This window comes from Oryzias latipes, chromosome 12 (genome assembly GCF_002234675.1).
Source record: "Oryzias latipes chromosome 12, ASM223467v1".
NCBI lineage: Eukaryota > Metazoa > Chordata > Actinopteri > Beloniformes > Adrianichthyidae > Oryzias > Oryzias latipes.
In genome coordinates, this window is record NC_019870.2 from 22,856,371 (window position 1) to 22,880,311 (window position 23,941).

Sequence of the window (23,941 nt, forward strand, 5' to 3'; positions counted from 1 at the left end):
AATTTTATTACTTTCTAGCAATGTTCTTAAGATTGGTTTTGTTTTCCTATTTTTAGGCCACATTTTTTTGCTGTGTGCAAAAACATTACAGTCAGTTTGATTAATAAGCACACGTACTGAACAACAGTGCAGCAAACATGAGAAAACACAAAGTGCACTGATAATGGAGAAGAGCGTAATAGAGATGGACGGTCCAGAGAAAGGTCATGATCTTCAGTCAACAAAAGGTTGTTTAACCATAAACACATCTGTGACCCCTCCAGGATGAAAGATGTAACTTCAGGAAACATGACTCTTTAGGTTGCTTTCCTGTATAAACAAAAATCCAATCACCTGAAGGATTCTATTATCTTTTAGGTTTTTAACTACTTTTTACTTAACTTCCTCTGATTGTACGTTTAAAAAAATAGTTTTTATTTCCAAAAAAATTTAGGGAAAGAGAGCCTCCTCTAAGGCATCTTAACTTGTTAGGACAATTGACATCTTACAGACGTATATCTTGTGAAAGCAAATGTGCTAAGTGTTTGTGTTTTACAATATTCCACAGAGAATTGAGTCTGCCTTTCTCAAACATGTGCCACTGCCGCTTCATAATAACTTGGAGCAACGGAGCTCTTAGCAGTGGTCATGGTGCATGTTTGCTGTTTATTTTGTTCTGCCTGACTTGATGGACTCCTGGGTATGAAACAGGGGCAAAGGAGGGGCCTTTGGGTCGAGAGGTCATTTGAAAAAGTAACACCAACAATAAATTGCTCTTGGGGCAGCTGTGGCTTGGAGCAAACGGAAGGCCAGTGGTTTGATTCCTGGCTTGGCAAAGGCACCGAGGAGCCCCACATTGTTCCGGATGTGTTTATTATGTGCGAGGATAACAAAGGGAAAACAACATGTTTGTTACTAGAAGGTTCTGTATAAGTCTGTGTGGCTCCAAAATAAACTATAGTGGTGAGCATATCTAGAAAAAGCACTGTATAAATACAATTTAAAGAACATTTTTTGCTTTCTGTCGCATTTTTCCTCTCTGATTTGAGGTAACTGTTAAACAAACTAATACTTTAAACGTAAGAATTTACAGCAGACAAATGCAGTCCTGTTCTTTAAAATGGTCTTTATTTAAACAAAACAACAGTTTTTCCCAAAAAAAACTATAATCACTGCTTACTGGAGGCCAAGTACTGTATTTTTTTCGCAATGTAAGGCACACCGCATTAAAAGACCCACCGTCAATGAATGGTCTATTTTTGAGCTTATGTCATATATAGGGCGTAACTATAAGGCGCATTGAGCAAAACCAAAGAGTCAGAGAGAAGTCAGTTAGTCAGTCAGACTTGATGAACTATGTACGCATTCTATGGCTTGTTTGTACACACTACACGTTTGCCATGTTAGCATAGTCACAATGCCTGGATGTCCAAACCTTGTTTGCAACACGCAAAAAAAAGACTGATATCGCTAAAACAAATTTTACTTTGACTATGCTGACTTCTACGACGGAGGGCCAACGTGAGAAAAAAAAAATTCTGGAGGATAATTTTTTTTCTCCTCACCTACAGGAAAAAAAGTCGAAATGGTGAGATTAAAGTTGAAATAAAGTTTCAAGAATAAAGTTGAAATGTTGCTCGAGAGAAGTTAAGCTGAGTCTTTAAGAATAATTCAGTCTTCACAAAACAGAATGGCTAGTATTGGTAAAGCGGAGTTTGAAAAATAAGGAGCTCAGAGTTTGAGTGAAGAGGAACGCAACTTTATTTTCATTTCATTTTTCAATCTCGCCATTTTGACTCATTTTTCCTGTAAGTGAGGGAAAAGAAAAGATTATCCTCCAGAATTTTTTGTCACACCGTGGCCCTAAAACTCTTTCATAAACTTCCAACCTAGTTAGTAACATAGAAGAAATACAGTCTGACACCGCTACACATTAGCAGAGTTAGTGTGCTCATAATACCTGTAACTCTTAACTTGTTTGCAACATGTAAAAAACTGACTGATACTGATACAACAAACGTTACTGCAACTATGTTAACTCCTCACCTTGTTAAAAATGCGTTAAAAACTGACTGACACCATTGCTCTTTAGAGTATTTACAATAATACTCAAACTTCTTATCAACTCGCAAAAAACATTTTGACAAATCACTGTGTGTTGTTTTTTGAAAATATTTAGGTTTTAAGTGCACGTTATAGTGCAGAAAATATGGTAAATATGTTTTTTTCAGAAAAAGAATGAGGTACATGGTGACAAAATGACAAAAGGAAAACAAAAATTTCTGCAAATGCATTAAATAAAATACTTTTTTAATAAATTATTTATCAACTTTTGACCAAAATTTTACATTGACCTAAAATGTTATACTTTTGACATTAATACTCACATACATATGCACACTGGATGGACACTCTCTGACTTTTTTAAAAAGATTTTGAAAGGCAGAAATTATGCTGATATTTATGCCACATATCTTAATGATCGGAGTTGGGCCAATTTATAATAAAATTAATAATACATTTTTATTTCAAGCGCCTTTCAGGTCACCTAATGTCGCTGTACAAGGTTAAAAATTAGAAAAACAGAATAAAACATCAATAAGAAATTATCAGAGTAAAACATGAATAAACATAAAAACATAAAGACATAAAGACGGGATAAAAACAGGATAGAAAAACAAAAAAATGAGGTTGTGTTAACTGAATGGATTAACTGTATGATTGTCTTGAGTTTGGATTTGAACATTTAATGGAACAGCATACTATAGCAGTTTTATGTGTTAATTTAATTCTATAAAACAGTATCTAAATATTAAAAAATAGCAGTTACTTAATAATTAGTATGGTTTTGTGGAAAACCAACTACTGTAAAAATTAGGAGGGGAGGTTGTCTGCCATGCTACAGTTAGTCATTTTCTTATTTTCTGTCAGACAAAATATGTCAAATATGTCACATTTATCTTGATATATTTGGACTGCTGGTTTGCAGGCGTCCTCAGAAAGCTAACCCTGCTGTGACATGTAACTATCGGGTGTTTGTTCATAACATTTCATTTTTCACTTTTTACTTTTGTAGTTTGCTAGTCCCTAAAACAGGCAAAACAAACTCTTCTTTTCCACTGTGTTACAGTTTAAGCTATCCTGATTTATCATCATCTCAACTGATGATCAGTTTAAGAAGCACTATTAAATGTGACACCTCAGGGTGTGTGAAATATGTTTTTTCCGCATCTGAGAGTTGCGCACCAGACAGAGCCATGCATTGGAACAATTCTCAAGTTTGTTCTTATCCAACTTTTAATGCTGAGGGTCGAGCAGGGAGTAATTGGATCAGAATTTGCGCTCAGTGTATCAGCTGATTTTGATTTTGATTAGTAATGAGTTGCATATCGGCACAAAACAAATACAAAAAGAAACAACAGACTCACATTAATATGTACTTAATGGCATGTATGTATTTAGTGGCATCTCCAGTGTTAAAAAGAGTGAAACTACATAGCCATTAGAGTACAGTGACCTAAGATAAATTTGCGGCTTATGCAAATTTAATTAAAAAAAGCAAAGTACTCGTTAGACTTGTCACCTTTTGTCTGTTTCTGTGCTCAAATCCAGACTTTGTTGTTTTGGTGTGTTGGGAAATCATTAAATATGTATAATCCATATATAGAAAATCAAAAAAAGAAAGGAAAAGCAAACTCAAAGACCCGACCCTGAGGTTAAGAATTAGACAGTAAACAATGTAAACAACAGCAACTCTTGCTGATTGTCTTCCAGGCAACATCCAAAAATAAGTGGCCTGCATTCTGAACTGCGAGTAAGTGGGATGAAACGAGCACTGAAGACATCAGCCAGCATGTTTTTGAATCATGCAGCCACCTCATAAATCAGCAACAACAGAGGATGGATGTCAGAACTTCCCACCAAAGTCCACAATGTGTGAGAGAAAAGGCACAACAGCTAAGTGCGTAGGCAGAGCGGATCAGAGCAAATGTTGCACAACAATCTTGATGTTGGTGTTGTGCTGCTGCTTGAATTTAAACAAAGACTGCATTGAGCTGTCCCCATGGAGTGACAACCAGCACCAGCAGCTGGTTGTTGACCTAATTAAATTTAATATATTCTACACAACACAACACAATTCTATTTTTTCAGAAAGCTGCTGCTACCTGTCTTCATTGTTTATTAATTGGTCATTTCTCCGGCATATCCCTTCAAAGGTCCACAGCAAATTAGCTTTTACTGATTCGCACAGGTGGTTTTGGCAGATTTTTTTGCCAGATGCCCTTCTTGACAAAACCCTGTGTTTTATTCAGGCTGGGGATTTGCAAAAGGAGACCCAACCTATGCACCTGACTTGATTACCTGATGTCTAGTTGTTTGCAAATAAAGCCACTTTTCAGCCCTCCAGTGTAAATGTCTGAAAAATCTGGGTATGTAATGCAACTAACAGGGTGCCCAATTCAGTGCTTTTATGTGCCTGCTTCGGTATGGGGGGTCCCTTCTGCCTCCTTTGTTATTCACATGGTAATTGGGTGCTCCTTGTGTACTTTGTACAGGTTTGTCCAAAATTTTTCCTGTAGACAGCTTGTATCCAGTTATAAGAGCTGTTGTGACTGATGCTTTGGTAACGAGCAGGGGTGTCCAAATCCAGGCCTCGAGGGCCGGCTTTCAGCTGGTTTTCCAGAAACCTTGCCTTATCTGCTGTTGTTTACCTGGATCAGGTGTGTTTAGCCGATAAGGAGCTTCAAAGGCAGGAAAGGATTGGTACTGTTAAGATTTTATTGATACTACTCCTCTTTTCGATACTGCTTATTGATCCAGCATTCTTATCAATATTCTTATTAATGCTTTTCTGCATAAAAAAAGAAGACAAATAACAAACTTTATACATGAAAACCTTTAATTATAGAGTAATTTAAGACATAATATATTAATTTAATGTTATTTGCCAAACTAGAATAAAATGTTCAAAAAATACTAACATCTCTTTGTAATAATAACATACACTTTAAGGTAACAGCTTAGATAAAGAGTGCAGTTAAGAACCCAAATACTGATCAAATCAAATCAAACTTTATTTATAAAAAACGCTTCTCATGCCTTGCGCAACTCGAAGCACTTTACATTAAAAAACAGAAAACGTACACAGTATTATAATTAAAACCCAACCCACCCTTCACCCTTCCCTCCATTAAGACATACGACCCATGAATACTTATTAAAGTAACTTCTAAAAGAAATTTAAGGCTTGGCTCTGCTGTGAGGAAACCGTATGTCCATACCAGGAGCTAGCTCGGCCATAGGAACGTCGCCAGGGTGCCCACCCAGACCAGGACAGCACCGGGGTCCACCTCACAGTTGTGAGGCTGCAATGTTAAACTCCAGTTGCTCCAGCAAGGTGGACAACCGCAGCAACAACCGCTGACCAAGCCAGCAAGCCCTGGTACAAAAGCTCCCCACAAGAATCACAGGGGCTAAAATCATAGTAAGATGCTAAAATTAAATACATAAGATATATGTAAAAACATAAAATTGAGAATAAGATTAAATGCATAAAATAAAATTCAATACATAAAATAATATATATTTCCCTGAGGGTCTCCGGCAAGCTGTTCCAGGGTTGAGGATCAGAATGGCAGGACGAAGCCTCACCATAAGTTTTGGTCCACACCATAGTGACCACTAAAAGGCCAGTAGTGGAGGACCTCAGGGTCTGTGAGGGTTGTAAAAGTAGATCATTTAAATAAGAAGGCCCGTAAAACCATAAAAAAATTTATAAACCAGTAAAACAATTTTAAAATCAAGCCTAAAACGCACAGGGAGCCAATGCAGCAATTTTAAAATGGGCGTAATGGGTTCCCACCCTCTAGTTTCGTCAGAACTCGTGCTGCAGAGTTTTGTAATAGTTGGACATTTGAAAGAGACTTTTTAGGTAAACCAGAGAGCAGGGCATTACAACAATCTAAGCTACTAAAAATAAAAAGATGCATCAGAACCACTGTGCTGCCAAGAAAGAGGAATAGGCAGACTCTGGCAATGTTTTTAAGATGATAAAATCCTGTCAGTTCAAAGTCAAAAAGTACGCCCAGGTTTCTTGCACAGTGAGAAGGTTGAAAATTCTGCAACTTTGGTAAAATCATCTCTCCTGTCTTCAGGACCAATGATTAAAACTTCTGTTTTGTCTTTGTTGAGATGTAGGATGTTTTCTGTCCATGAATTTATATCTAAAATACAATTTAAAAGAGTATTGATTCAAGGTCATCAGGAGACACGGCGATGTAAAGCTGAGTGTCATCAGCATAGCTATGAACACCATATCTCCATGCACAATCAACCGGCCACTACTCTTTACGACCCTCTATGGGACCATACAACCCTAAAACCTGCAGCACCTGTATGAGTCAATCCCCATACGAATTCATGTGACTATACCTAAAGCAAATAATTCTTTTAAAACTAAGACCTAGATAAATTGGACCCTAGATACAACAATCCTAACCCCTTTTACTGATCATCAGATTCCTGATTATAGAAGTTTCCAGTCAAATATCAGAGATCAGTTTTCACATCCACAGAGCTACAGTACATGGATTTTGTATTGGAATAGGTCGTCCATTTCTTGTCATTTGCTTTGCCAGAACCATCTTCTGATTGACTCAATGATTCTATTGCTTTCCTCATTATTGTTGTTTCTGTGTGTTCTCATAAATGCTTGTTTTGGAGAACCGACATACATGAGAACAAAGACTAGTTCACTGAAAACAATGCAACCCTGTAGAATAAACTTTGCATACCTGTGAAATCAAAGCTACACCAACAAACTGAGAGACTTCACCATAGCACCATAGCACAACAGAGCTGATGGAAAAAAAACTGTGAACAAAACTTAGAGGGAAATATTAAAACAGGTTGGAGATGGTTTAATTAGCTCAGGCCACATGTGAACAACAAAACAAGAAACCGTTGGACAGAAAAGTAAAATAACTCAGTGACAACAAATACTAAACATAAACAAATGATTAAGTCTAGGATGGTCACATGTTTCATTTTCTTTTCCTCTTAACTTTTTTTTTTTGGCCTTTTTTTTCCAATTTCTTTTAAAGTTACTTTCATAAACTTTAGCTGACACAAGTTTTCATGAAGTTGTTTTTTTTCAGTGAAATGTGAAGTCAGTCAATTGGTAAAAGAAATTATTTACTTTACCTTTAGTCAAAAAAATTCCTAAGTTGATACGCATCAGAGTACATAGTCTTTATGTACACTTAGGAAATTATGTTTGCTTGAGGTATCAGACAGAGAAAGACTACAGCAGTGGTCTAATAGAAAGCAGCTGAAGTGAATTAACTTATGTTGTGTAAAATAACTTTTCGAAATACAATTACTTTAGAGTAAATGTATGAAGTGTTTTTACATCTTTCCTATTATATTAGGCTGTGATGGGATGGATAACACAGTATGCTCACAACAGAGTATGATTTGGATATGTTCACTTTATACAGTCCAGCTTTTTCTCATTATATGTTGTTTGACTGCACCACTGTCAGTGCTCACATCTAAGGTTTGTGTTTTTGTGATGTCTTCATCATACTTGTAAGAAACTGCTAAAAGCTTTTATAGCTTACACAAAATTCAAATGTGTCTCTTTTTTGTCGTTTTTTTTGTAAATTACATAAGTTCACGGGGATGTGGTTTTATTTGTTTTTTCCAATAGTTTTACACAGTTCTGTTTTATCTATCAGCAGTATTTCTTTTAGTTTAACACTTTAACATTGGAGATGTCGCCGTAAACACCTGAAGAACATATGACCTTTGTTCACAGAAACTATTTACAGTATGCCAATGTAAATCAGCGGATTCTGATGCGGCGAAAGGCAGCTTTTCACTTCAGCTTTGCACCGATATGCAACACATTACTAATGTTAAGTGCTGCATATCAGGACAAAAGCTGCTTTTCTCCACTTAGACATGATAGACATGATTGCATAAACATTTGAGTTATGGCAGTCGAAAGAATGTAAACATGGAAGGCATTCTTCATCCTTGCACTACTTCCTTACGTTTTGCAGTGAAGAAAGCCCATTTATTTAAACAAAAAAAAATAATCATCAGAACCATCAATGCCACCTAAAGTTACAGACACACGCATGTGACATGCATTCAAGGACATGCTAAATTCGGGTTCTGGAATTCACATTTAGCACATGGTGTTTACTCTAAACAAGCAGGGAGGGAATTCCTTTCTTTTTTCTTTTTTTTTTCTACTGTGTACTAGCTCATTTCCATCACCTACACTTGGAAGAGGCTTTGTGGGAAATGTTGAAGTGGTGCAAATCTCGTGAACCGAGCTTTAGACTTTTTCTTTCCCAGCTCTATTTTAATATACAAAAGAACTGTTGTCATATAAGCCTGGAACAAACTGCAATTAAGAATTTCTTCTCCACGATCAATTTTCAAATGGTTGGGACTGATGTCATATTTATCTGATTACTTTGAACTTTGAACTACTTTTGTCTGAAAAGTGCTCTACAAAAAACGCCATCCATACGTCACTACCAAATCCCAAACTTCAATCTGGTTTAACTTTCAATGGGCATTCAATGGCCACGGGTTTTGTATGTACAGCCTGAAAACTTGAAATTGTTACACTAAGTGTGAACGCAAACATTTTGGACACGGCAGCCTAAAAGAAGCACCTACACAGGTCTACATAGACTTTTCATGAGAATTGGTCACCTGAACCCGCAACGTGAGTGTGGTGTGAACATAGCTTAAGACTTGCAATAACATCTAATATCCGAAGCTTTCCCAAACCTTTGGTGAAGGCAAAATCTCTATTGCAATTATATCAATTTACGATTGCTGATCTCACTCTAGCTGGGAGAGGCAACACCTACAATATGTCCTGGTATCAATCCATTGAACTGTGTATTCTTTGTTAGCGTCATTAAAGACTTTATTCTCTAAGTGTTGCTAAAGTTTATCAATCCAGATTCTTCACAAAAGAGATTTAGATTGGTGCTTTTATCTAACAATGATAATGGGAGACGTGCATATACAGTGGGGATGGAAAGTTTCAGCACCTCAGGTAAAACCTTATATTATTGTGCATAAAGAAACCAAGGAAAGAGGGGAACATCTTCAAAAGGCATTAGGTTACAGACTAGACATTCTTGTAATGTGTCAGAAAAGAGCCTTTATCTCCATCATTTATCCTTTCAAAATAACAGAAAACAAAATAAAGGTGTGCGCGAATGTTTGGGCACCATGCAGAATTTAGAACATGCATTGCTCACTTTGGCTTGTTCTTAATCATTGTTTGCAAAGACCAAGTGATTTCAATCTAAAAGATTTTAAATAATCTGAGTCATCTGACCTTGCCCCAACAATCAGCCTCATTGGTTCTTCCAAGCAGTTGTCTAGAACAATGAAACTTTAAAAAGTTGATACTCGCTAAGCAGGTGAAAGCTGTAAGAAGATAACTAAGCGTTTTCAGATGCCAATATCATCTTTTCAGAGGGTAATTCAGAAATCGCATTCAACAGGAACAGTAGAAGTTAAAGCAGGATCTGGAAGACCAAGAAGATTCTCAGACAGAGCACCTTGCAAGATTGGGGGAAAAGCAAGTGAAAACCCAAGTTTGAATGTACCATCCCTCAAAGAAAGACCTGGCAGGCTCTGAAGTTATGCTACACTGTTCTACTGTAAAGAAATACTTGTACACATATGGTCTTCGTTTAAGAGTCTCTTCTCCGTCCTCACCACAAAATTCACCGACTGTGGTTTGCAAATGAACAAATAAGCAAGCCTGATGCATTTTGGCCGAAATGAGTGCAGGTACGTTTGGAGAAGAAAGGGCACAGAGTTTAATTATTTTTTTAAAAGAACCTCTGTCCAGCTGTTTAGCATGGGAGTGGATCAATCGTGCTATGGGCTTGTATTGAAGCCAGCAACGTAGGAAACATTTTACAAGTAGGAAGAATGAATTAAACAAAATTTCTGCAAATTTTGATGCCATCTATGAAAAGCTAAAATTGAAGAGAGGATGGCTTCTTCAAAGGGGTAATGATCCTTCACACGGCAAAAAAAATCCATACTGCCTTACATTAAGAGCCATAATCTGAAAGTTTATCATGGCATTCCCAATCACCTGACCTCAACATCATTGGAAAATTTTAATAGACCTGAAAAGAGTAGTGCGAAACAGACATCACAGTAGTCTCAAAGAACTGGAAGACTTTTGTTAAGAAGAATCAATGAAGATACCTCATACAAAATTTGAGAGACTCTTGGCTGCCTAAAAAAGCATTTGCAGGCTGTGATACTTGCCAAGGGGAGCAGTATAAGGTACTAACTCTGCATGGTGCCCAAACTTTTGCACACACCATTATTTTGTTTTGTTCTTTTGAAAAGGTAAATTATGGAAATAAAGCCAAAGATTTTCTATTGACATATTACAAGAATGTCTCATCTTTAATCTGATGCCTTTTGAACATTTTTCCATATTTTCTTGGCTTCTTTATGCACAATAATTTAACGTTTTACCTGGGGTGCTCAAACTTTTTATCCCGACTGCATGTGTGCTAAGATTGGTTAACAAAATCATGCCTAAACTTCGGGAAATAATCCTAAATTAAAGCCTGCATGTGTCAAGAATATCCTGACAATAAGTATGTTTCCAAAATGTTTTCTTGGATTCAGTCTCGTAAATCTTGTATTTTCTGTTGTTACTAAATTATCTAATTTAAATTGTCACAACATTTGTAAAAAAATAAATAAAAACAAATACAAGTTTTTATCTTTCTACTATGTGGAAGCTAAAGCTCACATGGATACTTGCTGATGAGGAAAAACAATGAAAACGACTCCTCTGTTTTGGGTCTTTGTACCTGCCCAACACACCTAGCCTACTGCCGCTTCATAAATTGTTACATCCTGTTAAGAACATTTCCAATTTTACAAAAATAAAGTGTGGATAAGTCCGCTTAGGGAGGCAGGATGGAAAGGGGAAGAGTAGAGAAGAGCAACTTGCAGAGGTTGTCTCACAAAGCCTGGAGCTGCGACTGTGAGAAAAGACAGTTACGCTATCTTCACACAATCCCCCGACCAAGAAGGGATTTTATCTCTGTGTCCTCTGGGACTTGAAACATAAGTTTGTTTCCTGAGAAGTAAAGCAAAAAAAAAGAGCGAAATAAATAAAAAGAGGTGAAAAAGAGGTGGTTGAGATTTCTTAAATCTGCGTGAAACGGGATGGAAAATGAGCTGAGGGAAAGTAGCATCTCAAAGCAACAAAAACACAAAGCAGCAATGAAACACAAATATTGCAGTAACCCTCCGTCCCACCTTTTCACGCTCTGATTTCCACAACAAAAAACCTTCACCATGCGTCTGAGATGCCGCAGGGGGACAGTCAGAGGTATGGGGAGCAAAACTTACTGAAAAGAATACAGTAAGCAAAACATTTTCAAGACTGTAACACCTCGCTTTGTTGTTGTTGTTTTGCTCAGTTAAAGGTTCATAGAACAAACGTCTATCAAAAGGGGAGCGAGGAGGTAGAAGCATAATCTACCGATTCAAAGGGAGTTCACAGAAAGGAAAAATTATGGAAGGGGCCCTTCACTTATTTGACCGTGGTCCCCCCTTTCCTGTATTGTAAAATGAATTCAATCTGTGGTTGTGGTCACAGGTCTTTCTGTTTTGGCTTCTGCATTTCTTGTGACTTTTTCTAAGTGTCTGTATTTCAAAAGATAATAATTTAACAATAATTTATTTGTGCTTTGTAACAAACTTAAAACTGGGAAAAAGCAGAAATGCATTACATACAGTAAATCTTCAAAAAGCCATCATAGTTGGTCCTGACATCCCTGTTGTTGCCATGCTGTCATTGACACATGATTTTGCTGACTATGGTTGTGTTCAAATTCCTTCACTACTCATGATATAGTGCACTATATAGTGCGTTCATCATTTTTTAGTGCTGTCCGAATCTACAATTCCAAAATCGAGTGCCCAAGATAGAAAGAAAGAAATCTTCCAGAAGTCTCTGCAAAAAAACAGTGTGCATTAATGCTCACTAGATTGGGGAATATAGACCACAATGCATTGCGCTAAACAATTTTTGTGAAAAAATGTATTTTAATTGTTTTTTTTAATACACGTTTTTATCAGCAATCAGTCTTTGTAAAATGCTTATATTAGTTAGATCTTTATTTTTTCTGGAATCGGTAACATTATCTTTGTGGTTTGGAACAAAAAAAGGAGTGAGCAAGGTGACCGAATTCCTTTTCTAAATCCAGGGCAATACTCCCGCACTTTATCGTTTTTTGTAGTTAGAGAATTTGTACATAGCATAGGTTTTTGGTTGGAGAGATTTAAATCTATGTTCACACTGTCCTCAGCAACCTGCATTCGAGAAACCACTTTTAATGAAAAGCCTTTGCAAACGCGCATAATTGCGAGTGTTGCAGTGTCATCAAAACTTGCATTCAAGCATCTCTCCGCAAGTTTTTGAGTCAGTGTTCGGGCTCTACGTACAAAACACATTGCCGTTGAACAACCTTTGAAAGTTAAACCAGGTCAAACTTTGACCAATCCGTGTCTGGGATTTGGTAGTGATGTGTGATGGCATCCTTTTTTATTTACGGAAGTGCCAAACGTTTAGAAAATGATCATGGAGGAGAAATTAATAATTGCGGTCTGTGCCCGGACTGAATTAAGGACACTAGGTATTTCATATTTAAGAATAGAGCTGTGAAAGACAAAGCCTGCAGCAAGTTTCATGAGATTTGCACCGCTTTAACATTTCGCACCAAGTCTTTTCCAATTGTGCATGTGCTTGTATCTGGTAGTGGAAGTCCAATGTGAACACCATATGCCAAAAGTGTATTGAAAAACCCACTTTTATCTTGTTATTAAACAAGCATCACATGCCCGTCGTGCACATAGCAGAAGAACACTTAGTTGTAGTATTTTTAAACTAGAGAAGAGGGTACTGACAGAAAAGGAAAAAACACTGTAAAACTTGCAGACATTCATTCATTCATCTGCTAAACCCGTTTTGTCCCTTTCGGGGTCACGGGGCTGTCTATCCCAGAGCTTATTACTTGTGGGCGAAGGCAAGGGATTTCCTGGACAAGTCGCTAGTCTGTCAACTTTAGACATCTTATACAAAAACTTTGTTTTTTTAGACCATTCTTTTTGGAAAGGATCTCTTAGACTAGTAGTTCTAATATTTACCAAAATCTACACTAACCTCATCACCACTCTTACATTTCAAGCCATTTCACAGAATCAACAATCACTGGCTGGCTCACTTTACTGTAGTGACTAAATAGAATGATCTCAAAGATTAGAAAATGACAAACAGATGGCTCCATAGTCTGACTGAATCTCTATAACTCTTGGAATTTAAAGTCCCATGAAAATTCTGTTTTTGGTGCTTTTAACATGTTCTTGTGGCATTTCTCTCATGGTGAAGGACATATATACAGAAAAACAAGCTGAAATGTGCACTTCTGAGTATTTCCTATTGAAATTGTTGTGAATCAGCAGCAGACAAAAACATGCCATGTGAAAAAGAGCTTATTTGTGACAGGAAATATACTGGGCAGGCCACAAGGTCCCTGCTCCAGAATCTCAACAGCAGAGGGGGGGGGGTTGTCCCGCCCAAATTATATGGCAAATTTCTAAAGAACTTCTGCAGGAACTATGTCCTAGAGAATGACAGTTTTTAAGAGAACATACCACTGGGAACGCTTTTAAAATAGATCAAAAGATTTCTTTTAGTTCAGATTCCTTAAATTCATCCAAATAGACATAAAGCCATGTAAAGTAACAGTTAAAGCTTTTTAAAGCATTGGCTTATTTGGCCTCAAAACACATTTTTCCTTCTCTACAGATGTGCTTTTAAAACTGACTTATTAAATATTTCAGAAAAAAAAATATAGCTTGCAAAACATTACGGCAAAAACATAATATGCTGTTAGGAATAAAATTATGTTATATGAAGACGGAACTTTACAAAATATTTTAAAGATTGTAATTTAAAAACTGTGTTAAAACAGTTACTGGATACGATTCATCTGATAACGAACTTTAAAAAAATGTGGTGAATAATTGTAGGATGGCTTACATTGGATAAAACACGAATGCAAGTTATTTTCACTGTGATTACAGAGTTTTAAAGCAGCAAAACCAGTGCTGAGAACTTTCTTGCCCCATATTCCACAGCAGCATAGCGCATAACAGCTGCCTTTCATCTATCCATGCACCTCCTTCTGTCATCTCAAACAGAGGGAGATTTGAGCTGGAGATTCTCCATTGCTGCTGGTAACAACACAGCAGATGACAGGGTGCTGTCTCATCTCCCCATTTATCAGAAAGAGAAATGGAAAGAGCAGCTGGGTGCAGACAGAACATCCATCTCCACAGTAATTATGCACAAAACTGTTGACATGCCTCGTTGTCCCATAGAAAGTGGGACTGGTGAGAAGGACAAAGTCAGTCACATCTTTTCACACATGAATAACTTCATCTTTATTTAACTGATCAAACTTCTTATTTGTGCTTTATAAATGTTTTATGATTTGATTATAAAAATGTACCAAGACAAATGCCTTAGCTTAACATTTATATATATATATATATATATATATATATATATATATATATATATATATATATATATATATATAAGGTTAAAAAATATATGTGATCCGTATTGTTTTACTTTTACAATATGGATCAGTTTACTTTCTTTTTTTTGGCAAGTACAGTAATGGCATATCAAAAATAACTATAGAAAAAATAATCTGGGGAGAGCACAAATACTTTTAGATATTTTTATTAAATTTGCAGTTCAAATGAATTATTAGTTGCTTACTGGGATTGTTGTTAACCTAGGAATACAACGGGCCTGATGTTTAAACACCAAACTTTGGTTCATTTTAATTGTGTATGCTGTTCTGAGCTTGGACAGGTTGTCCAGGACTCTCATGTGATTGCTTAATGTGTCCAGACAGGATTCTCTACAGATGTGGCCTGAATTGTGTGACATCTCATGTTGTGTGCCTGCTAAACATAAAGAGTTGTCCGTCTGACATCTAAACATAGATCTGAAGAGCATGTCAACCGATGGATGATGGGAAGGGGCGGGCGGAGTTGCTTCACAGAAACAATCCCACCAATGACTCAAAGGTGTAATATTTTGTCTGACGTCTTGTTTGGACCAGACAATCTGTTCACCCTTTTAAAAATATTATCAGCTCACTTGTAAGTGACTTTTAATGGCTTTTGTTTTCATATTCTTTGCTTTTGGAAGAAATGCAACACAAAAATCCCTGCATGTCCTCCCTCCTAGTTGTTACATTTTTTTTTGTAATAGGAAGTGGAAAGGAAGCAAATAAAACTCTAAATAATATAAATGTTTTAGAAAACAGTTGAGGAGGGAATATAACTGAAACACGTTAAATGCTTGTCAATAAGGAATCTTTTTTTTTGCATAAATATGGTATGAGTAATATAAAAGTCTCTGACAAATACTAATTTATATTTCTAAGGAAAATTATTAGCAGAAACCGGACAAAAACTAAATAGACAAAACTTAGCTCGAGAATACAGCTGCTTGAAATACAAAGAAATCACTGAAGGACAACTGCTTAACAGAATTTCCCAAGGTCTTTGGAACGTTTTTCTAGCTAATGAAAACAAAAGACCTGATCCACCTCCCTTTCGTTTGCCCTCGGCAGAAGAGCACAGTTGAAACTGTAACAAGCACGGCTGCATGCAATGTGCCCATTCTGACTATGTTTTTATTTTTCGTCCTATAAAATGAAATATTCTCATTCATCTCATGAATGGGTATAGGTACTGCAGGTTGGAAGTGCAAAGAAAGGGAGGAAGTAAAAGTATTTTTTTCTTTCCTTTAGGAAACCAGATATATTTAGAAATGGGCACATTAAAGAATAAAACCCCCAACACTAAAGACCCAAAGAACTGAAATCCGCCCACCGATATATCGCATTATAAGAAATAGTAGGAGGCAAGAAAGCCAGCGGAGGGCCTGGCTCATTTGCAAGTGGAAGAATTGGACCAATGCTGTTTGCAGCATTTACGGAGAAGGAGTTCAATTTAGTTCTGAGTCATCCTCTAATAAACTCATTTAGATTACCTGCTTGAACCAGCAGAAATATGCATTATTTTTACGTGGAGCTATGAGTGAGGTGTTTTTCTTACCAAATTTACAGCTAAAGTAAAAAGTATCATGGGGGAACAGAGTTTTTAACCATCACATACATAGATGGGAGCAGTTTTTTTTTAAATCAAATAAATGTGCCCCTCCTCTGGAAGACCTCCTGCCTGGCCCCTGTACCCAAGAAGACTTCTTCATCTCACCCCAGGAATTTCCATCCAGGTGCCCTCACTTCTCACGTGATGAAGGTGCTGAAGAGGCTGGTGTTGGCTCAAGTGAGACCGTTGGTGAGCTCTTCTCTGGACCCCCTGCAGTTTGCCTACCGGCCGCATCTGGGAATGGATGATGCTGTCATCCATCTGCTGCAGCGAGCTCACTCACACCTGGATGGTGGTGGAGGCATGGTGAGAATCACCTTCTTTGACTTCTCCAGTGCCTTTAACACCATCCGGCCTTCTTTACTGGGTGATAAGCTGCGGCTGATGGGTGCTGGTGCGTCCACCGTCTCCTGGATCACTGATTACCTGACAGACAGGCCACAGTTTGTCCAACTGGGTGGCGTCCTGTCGGACGTGGTGCTGAGTGGTGTGGGAGTCCCACAGGGCACTGTGCTCTCTCCATTTCTGTTCACCTTGTATACCTCCGATTTTTAGCACAACTCAGAGTCATGTCACCTACAGAAATTCTCTGATGACTCTGTGGTTGTGGGGTGTATAAGCGGCGGACGGAAGGAAGAGTACAGGAAGCTGGTGGACGGATTTGTGGAGTGGGCTGGAGAGAATCACCTGCTGCTCAATGTGGACAAGACCAGGGAGATGGTGATCGACTTCCGGAGGAAAGGGACAGTCTTACGACCCCTCTGCATCCTGGGCAAAGATGTGGAAGTGGTGGTGGAGTACAAATACCTGGGTGTGACTATCGACAGCAGACTGAGCTGGAGGAGCCACAGCACTGCTGTGTACAAGAAGGCCTGCCGCAGACTCTACTTCCTAAGGAAGCTGAGGTCTTTCAATGTTTGCAGCAAGATGCTGGGGATCATCTACCAGTCAGTGGTAGCCAGCACCTTGTTCTCCTCCGTGGTCTGCTGGGGAAGCAGTATTGCAGTCAGTGACGCCAACAGACTGAACAAGCTGATCAGGAAAGCGGGTTCTGTCATTGGCTGCAAACAGGAAACCTTTGAAGCAGTGATGGAGAGGAGGTCACTGAACAGACTCCTTTCAATCATGGACAACCCAGAGCATCCTCTCCAACCTGTTCTGGACAAACAGCTGAGCTCCTTCTCCAAGAGGCTCAGACAGCTCCGCTCCAAAACTGCCCGGTACCAGAAATCCTTCATACCCAATGCAATTACCCTGTGCAACAACTCACAATGCAAAAGATAACCTTTACACATTTTTATTATCTGTTTATTTCGTTTTTTCTATTTTGCACATTTCTTTTGCACATCTTTTTACCTACACTGTTGTGTAAATAGCTTTTCAAATTATACTACCTTGCTGTTTGCATTTATGCTACATTTTCTTTGTTCTTGTTTTTTTTATATATATTATTCTTAGTCTTTTTTTCCCTCTCCTGTCAGTTGCTATGGTGACAAACAAATTTCCCACGTATGGGATCAATAAAGTATTTCTGATTCTGATTCTGATAAATACAGAATTTAGGATGTATCATTTCTTTCCGGGCACACAGTACCCAAATCAACAATAGGAATGAAGAGAAACATGTTAATAATGTAAAACAACACTGAAATAATATACCTTTTAGAATTTATTGGAAGTTGGAAAATGGTGTGTGACAAAAAAATACTTTAATCAAGAACACATTATTGACATTTACAAAAACAAAAATGTAAAGGAAGATGAAAACTTTGTAAAAATGGACATAACATAATGAAAAGTGATTTTTCAAAAACACACTGAAAATTCCATGATTGGGTCAAGCAAGTATGTGCCAATGAACAAAAGCAAACATAGGTCTTTTTTCAATGGAAATCAGCTGAGATTATTATGAGCGTCAGTGGGACAATGACAATAAAGATCTATCTGTCTATCCGCCTGCCTGTCTGTTTCTCTATCTATCTAAAGATCCACTCCAATCACCTTTGACCTATTGTAAAAGCATATCTGGTGGTCTTCTGACTATTATTTTGACTGCCATTTTTAGCCCAATTCTTTTTAAACTGTCGTTTTCTAGGACATAATTTCGGTAGAGCGGCAGTAGTTCATTTGAAAGTCACCTCTGAGTTGTGGGTGGGACCATTGGTGAGAGGCAACCCCAATCCCCCTTCCTCCCCCAATGCTGAGCTTCTGTTTATGTGCTCGCCTGATAGCCTACAGCCCCACACACCCCAAACCAACATTTCCACTGCAACAAAAATGCAGAGTAATATTGAAGCTTTCCACCTGTACAGTTTTGAGACAGATACCAACTCAGACAAGGAAAACAAAGATGTATACATGGGTTAATTTGTCTTTGTGATGCATCAAATTGGAGCAGAGCAGGGAGCTCATGGCCCACTCAGCATATTATCTACATCACATATAAACTATTTTTCAAACATCTTTTTTTCCCTCCTGATTCACAATGATTTGAATGAAGACACTCTCAAAAATTGAATTTTCAGGTAATTTCTTTTATTTGTCCTCCATCATCAGAAAAATGCTGCAAGAACACGTCAAAAACAACAAAAACACAATTTTCACCAGAGAAGGTCTTCAACCTGACTAATTTCTTACATAAACCTTTCAACTGTACATGCCGTTGCTTGTCCTGTGAGTCTGATTAACATCAGAGACCCTAGCAACAGAAATATAATCTGCAACAAGTCAAGTTTTAAATATATTAAATATAAAGTTAAAGTTTTTTATAAATCATACCAACTTCTTATTCTTTATTTTATATATATTGATATTTTTTAAAGGTACCACTTTTTGACTTAAAGTTTAGTTCTTAATTATTACTTGACTGGTAGTCTGTATTTGCTTTTCTTGAACCTCCTGCATTTGAAGTGTTGGGAATGGCCTACCACATTGCTGTCATGTGTGGGGTGGCTCGAGAGCCGGTAGGACCCAGGCGCAGAGACGGGAGGCAAACGGGGTCAAGGGCAAGGGGTTTAATTAGAACAAAAAAGCGCTGCAGAGCAGGATGACAAACAAAAACTCACTGTGGCGTGGCATGAAACATGGCATGAACAGACGAAGGCACAAGAAGACATTAAACACACGACCAGAAGTTAATGGACCAGCACAGGAGGAAGGCAGAGACAGAACTTATATACAGACAGGGCAGACAAGACACAGGTGAACACAATCAGGGCAGATGGGGACCAAAGGAAGTAAAACTCACGACACAAGACAAGACAGGAAACCTTTCAAAATAAAACAGGAAACAGAACTTAACCATGACAGAACAAGACAGAAAGCAAAACCAATACAAAAGAACCTCAGACCATGACAATTGCATTATTTATGCAATGAGTCTGTGAATAATGAATGTTCCTGCTCCAGCTGACGGGATGACAAGGGTGGAGCAGGACTGTGTGCAGCTTTGTAAGCTAACTTCTGATGCCACAGGTTGTCGTGTTTTTTGGAAGCCTGCTCAAACATGCTAAATCACTTTTATGACATTATTCAGCTTTTCACCTTTATTTTCTAATGTTTGTCCTTTGTTTTATGTTGTTTTGATAAATAATTGTCCTCTTAACAGAGAGATGATGAGATTAGCTTGCTGTCTGATCTTTTCTGGTGTTCTCATCTGACCAACTGTCCAAGTTAATGTTTTATCGTCCCTTCTGGACCCATTCATCATTCTTTCTTTGTGTGGCTGCCAATGTAGCATCAAGCCATGGGAACCCAGAGCGCTTAAAAAAGCCAGCAGCTAATAGATAATGCTTGTTGTTTCAACTTCAGTATTTAAAAAAAAACACTTTGAAACGATTTACAAATGATTAGAACCTAAAAAAATCCTTGCAATAGCTTAGGAGTTACAGCCAGAGCTGGTACTAACAGAAGGAGAGCCATGGATCCCAAACCACCCCAGGGCTGCTCATCAGTCCTTGTCACAAAGTTAGCTTCATTACTTACTCTCCAGATGACAGGGGCCGTTGTAAAGGATATTTCACCCCCTGCTGTGGCCAAGTGTTCTCCCAAATAGGTTGCTGACCTCCGCTGTGTCACTGGTCCTAAGGGGGTGGAGTTGGGGGGTGTGAGGACAGGCAAGGAGTGGGGTGATGGGGCGCAGACCACAGGGCATTGCCAGGACAAGGCCTCTCCTCTATAGACAGTTGTGTTAGCTGACCTGCCCCTGACCCTATCAGCACAGAAAAGCAAGCCAATTCCTTCGTGCTCTGATGGAGTGGCAGATTCTCAAGGAGAGCAAAGACAGAGCCAATAGAGAAAACAGTAGTGTGAAGAAGAAGTGAAATGCTTTTCTGTGTGGTTTTAGGGCTGGGGGGGGGGGTAAAAATTGGAAAACTCAGAAAGGAAATATTGCGAAAAGGCAAAACTTTCTGGCAGCTTTTTCATGTGGCTTGCATTAATGTAATCTCAGCCGCGGTGTTGAAATGACAGCTGCTCTGTCCAGATGATGATGACATGTGGTGGATGATTAGCATTTGATGTTGAAGCCATATTTTGGCCCTTAGTAAGACATTAATATACAAGTTTTGTAATTTTCATTCAATATACTTTTGCATAGGTTTTACAATTCATTTTAACAACAATTCATTACATATCATAATTTTTGATTGCTAATACGATTCGTAGTTATTATTGGTTTACTACAATCGGTTCACTGACCTAAAATGGATCCAGGACATCTTCAGCCAAAACTTTAGCCAGTGTAACTCAGAGATAAATACAGGTACTGCACAGTGCAGGTGAAGATTTTCTCATTAGTTCTAATTCTTGCAAGACAATCAAGTGGAAATATGTACAAATAAACAAGTAAACTAATGGCAAGTCCATTCACGTTTTTGGTTTCATTAAGTTCAGCCCACTGTTGTTTTTCCGCTTCTAAATAATCCAAACAGAACATTATTAGAACATTCGACCATACTGGGTGGTCAAGTCTTCGCAAAATTCAGTGTTTCCACACACTGGACTGTTATAATGGCTAGATCATTTTTTGCTGCCATCACATGTGTGTTGTCCACTGTGATGGCACTTGGTTGTTTTTACATTATAGTACAATAAATTTACAATGTCTTAATCCAAATGGGGTTTTCCAATCTTGTTTATATATTGTTTTATTTTGAAACTTTTTTTAATGGTTTACGTCAATTCTACTCAGTTAACAACTTGTCATAGACTGATTCATGTGGTTTGATCGTAGGAATACAAATCAATCAATTGATTTATTCGATTAACTTTACACCACTACTAAAGCAATAAAATCAACATCCCCCCCAGAAACTTATCAACATCCCCCCCAGAAACTTATTTTTTATGTTCTGCTTATGATGCTTATCAACAAAAAATATCCCAAAACTCAAATGTCATTGTAATTCAAATCATTGTAATAAGTGTTACAATTTTGATTTTTTTTATTTGAAATGGTTTATTTCAAGCAATCAAATAAGAATAATACACAAAAACATTACAATCATCGGTCATACATTCATACAATGACAAATCAAACTTAGGATAATTAGACATATTAATAAAGATTGCTTGAAAGGGAGTGGAAGGAAGCGAATTTATATAATCCCACCCACGATTTTATTACATGATTTATCATTATCCGATTCATAACTTTTATCAGACAGAATTAAGAATCATTAGGTATCAATAAAGCACATGACAAAAATGAATTACTTAATTATTATGCAAAGATAAGTATTTTAGAAATCAACATGGCAAATGCAGATCAGTTTGTCACGGTGCCTCGGTCAGCCCCGCCCCCTCAGCTCTGCTCCTGACTTCCTCCAGCTGTGACCACTTCATCTCATCAACCTGCCTTCTCTTAAGGAGATCCAACCCATTCATCGACGCCAGTTCGTTAACTCCTAACGGTGACTACGCCTGGTCAGCCTGCTCAAGTCCCATGTCTTTGTCCTGCCTTGCTCTCATGTTCTGCCTCTCTGTCTCAGGATTTACCCAAACGAAGGTCACCTGTGTGGAAGTCTGCCGTCACTCATCTGCCGTCCTGAACCGAGCTCGGAGTCCTCCAGCCGCGGTGTTCCCTCCAGCCTCGCCACGAGCCACGTCCGGATTCCCTCCTGTCAAAGGATTTATTCTCTTCAACTTTTCCTGTGATTAAACTCACTTACCAAGTTACTTACCCGACTGATCATTCTGAGTTCCAGCATCTGGGTCTGTCTCGCCTGAAAACCATGACACAGTTATTCAAAATATATGCAGACTATGTCACTTATAAAAGGCATTTATACGATTAAAAAATAACATTATATCGGTAAAATAGACATAACACTGTTTCAAAAATCTTCATAGCAATAATTGCTCAAGCATCAAAAGTTAAAATATGTGCAAAATCTTGGAGCAAGTGAAGTAATATTATTAGAAATCAATCAATTTTACCGTTTTCAATAACTGATTAAGCATTTTGTTTATTATTTATTATTTACAATGTGTTAATTACGGCAGTGTGTTTAAAAATGCAATTTATATGTTAAGAGAAACATATAGATCAAGAACAGAGCTTTAGCTTCAGTGTTGACATTCTACCAACTACAGTAACTATTCATCCGTTTAAGCAATTACCATAATTCCAGTGGATTCTGTCACGAAAGAAAGCAGCTTTGAGCCATTATGCAACACATAAAGTTAATAATGTGTTGCATATTGATGCAAGGTCAATTTTCTCCATGTCAGAATCAGCTGATTCACAGATCGCTTGAGGTGAACGACCCTGGGGGTATTTCGGGCAGGCAACTCGAGAAGTGCGTTTACCTGGTTTCTTCACCCTGCGGGCCGTTCCGTCTAATCAGCTCACCTGTTCTACGACCTACTTAAGTTCTAGGTGCGGTCCAATCCTCTTCTTCCATTTCCGTGAGCTCTGCGTTCGACACCCCACCCTCCTCCCCGGCTTCCACCCGTGAGCTCCATTAGGGGTAGTTTAAGAGATCTTTGTTTTATACATCTGAACGGAGCCTTATGCCAAACTAAAAGAAATATGGAATAAATCTTTTTTACTGCAAGAGTTGTCTGACTGAAATGATGTCTCCAGCAAAGCTCTGGTGTTAAATGGTTAAAGCAAGTAGAATAAAGATTCTGATACTTAACACAAAATTATACCAAACTAAGTTACATTCTGTAACATTGTGATAAAAGTTTAATGAGTTTATTTGGAGTCAGAGGCAAAAATTTCACGCTAACAGCCATTTCTGCTAAAGAAGCCTAAACATAAACTAACTACATTTTCAGCACAAATGTCTTCATAAAACAAATACTAGACACTCATTAAGGTACAAGATTTTGAGAAAGGGAGTTCTGGTGAGGAAAAAGACAAATACCCATGCTCTGACAAACTCTATTAGACATCCAGAACAAGGCCATCTGTTTCTCCTCGGACACATTAGAGACCAACTGCCCCACAGACCAGACTTCATGTTGCAAACGTTTTAAAATAGCAAACACAAAGTGTCGAAATGACCAATATTGAAATTCATATTGATTTTCAGATTTGTAACTGCAGCCAAAATTATTCCAAATTTAAGATCTCCATAATTGTTCTTTTAAAGTTACGATGTCCTGCCCTTGTTTTTTCTGGCCAATGGGTGCAGTGATTGCCACACAGATGCGCCATTATTAATAACAT

The 23,941-nt window shown here is 37.9% G+C and overlaps 1 long non-coding RNA gene across 1 annotated transcript; it reads left to right on the plus strand.

Annotated features, from left to right (window-relative positions):
• The first annotated feature begins 22,134 nt into the window (after positions 1–22,134).
• Positions 22,135–22,502, plus strand: LOC105355290. The gene is made up of 2 exons (XR_909751.2): positions 22,135–22,175; positions 22,254–22,502. It is a non-coding gene; the product is annotated as an uncharacterized LOC105355290 (long non-coding RNA).
• The last annotated feature ends 1,439 nt before the right edge of the window (positions 22,503–23,941 follow it).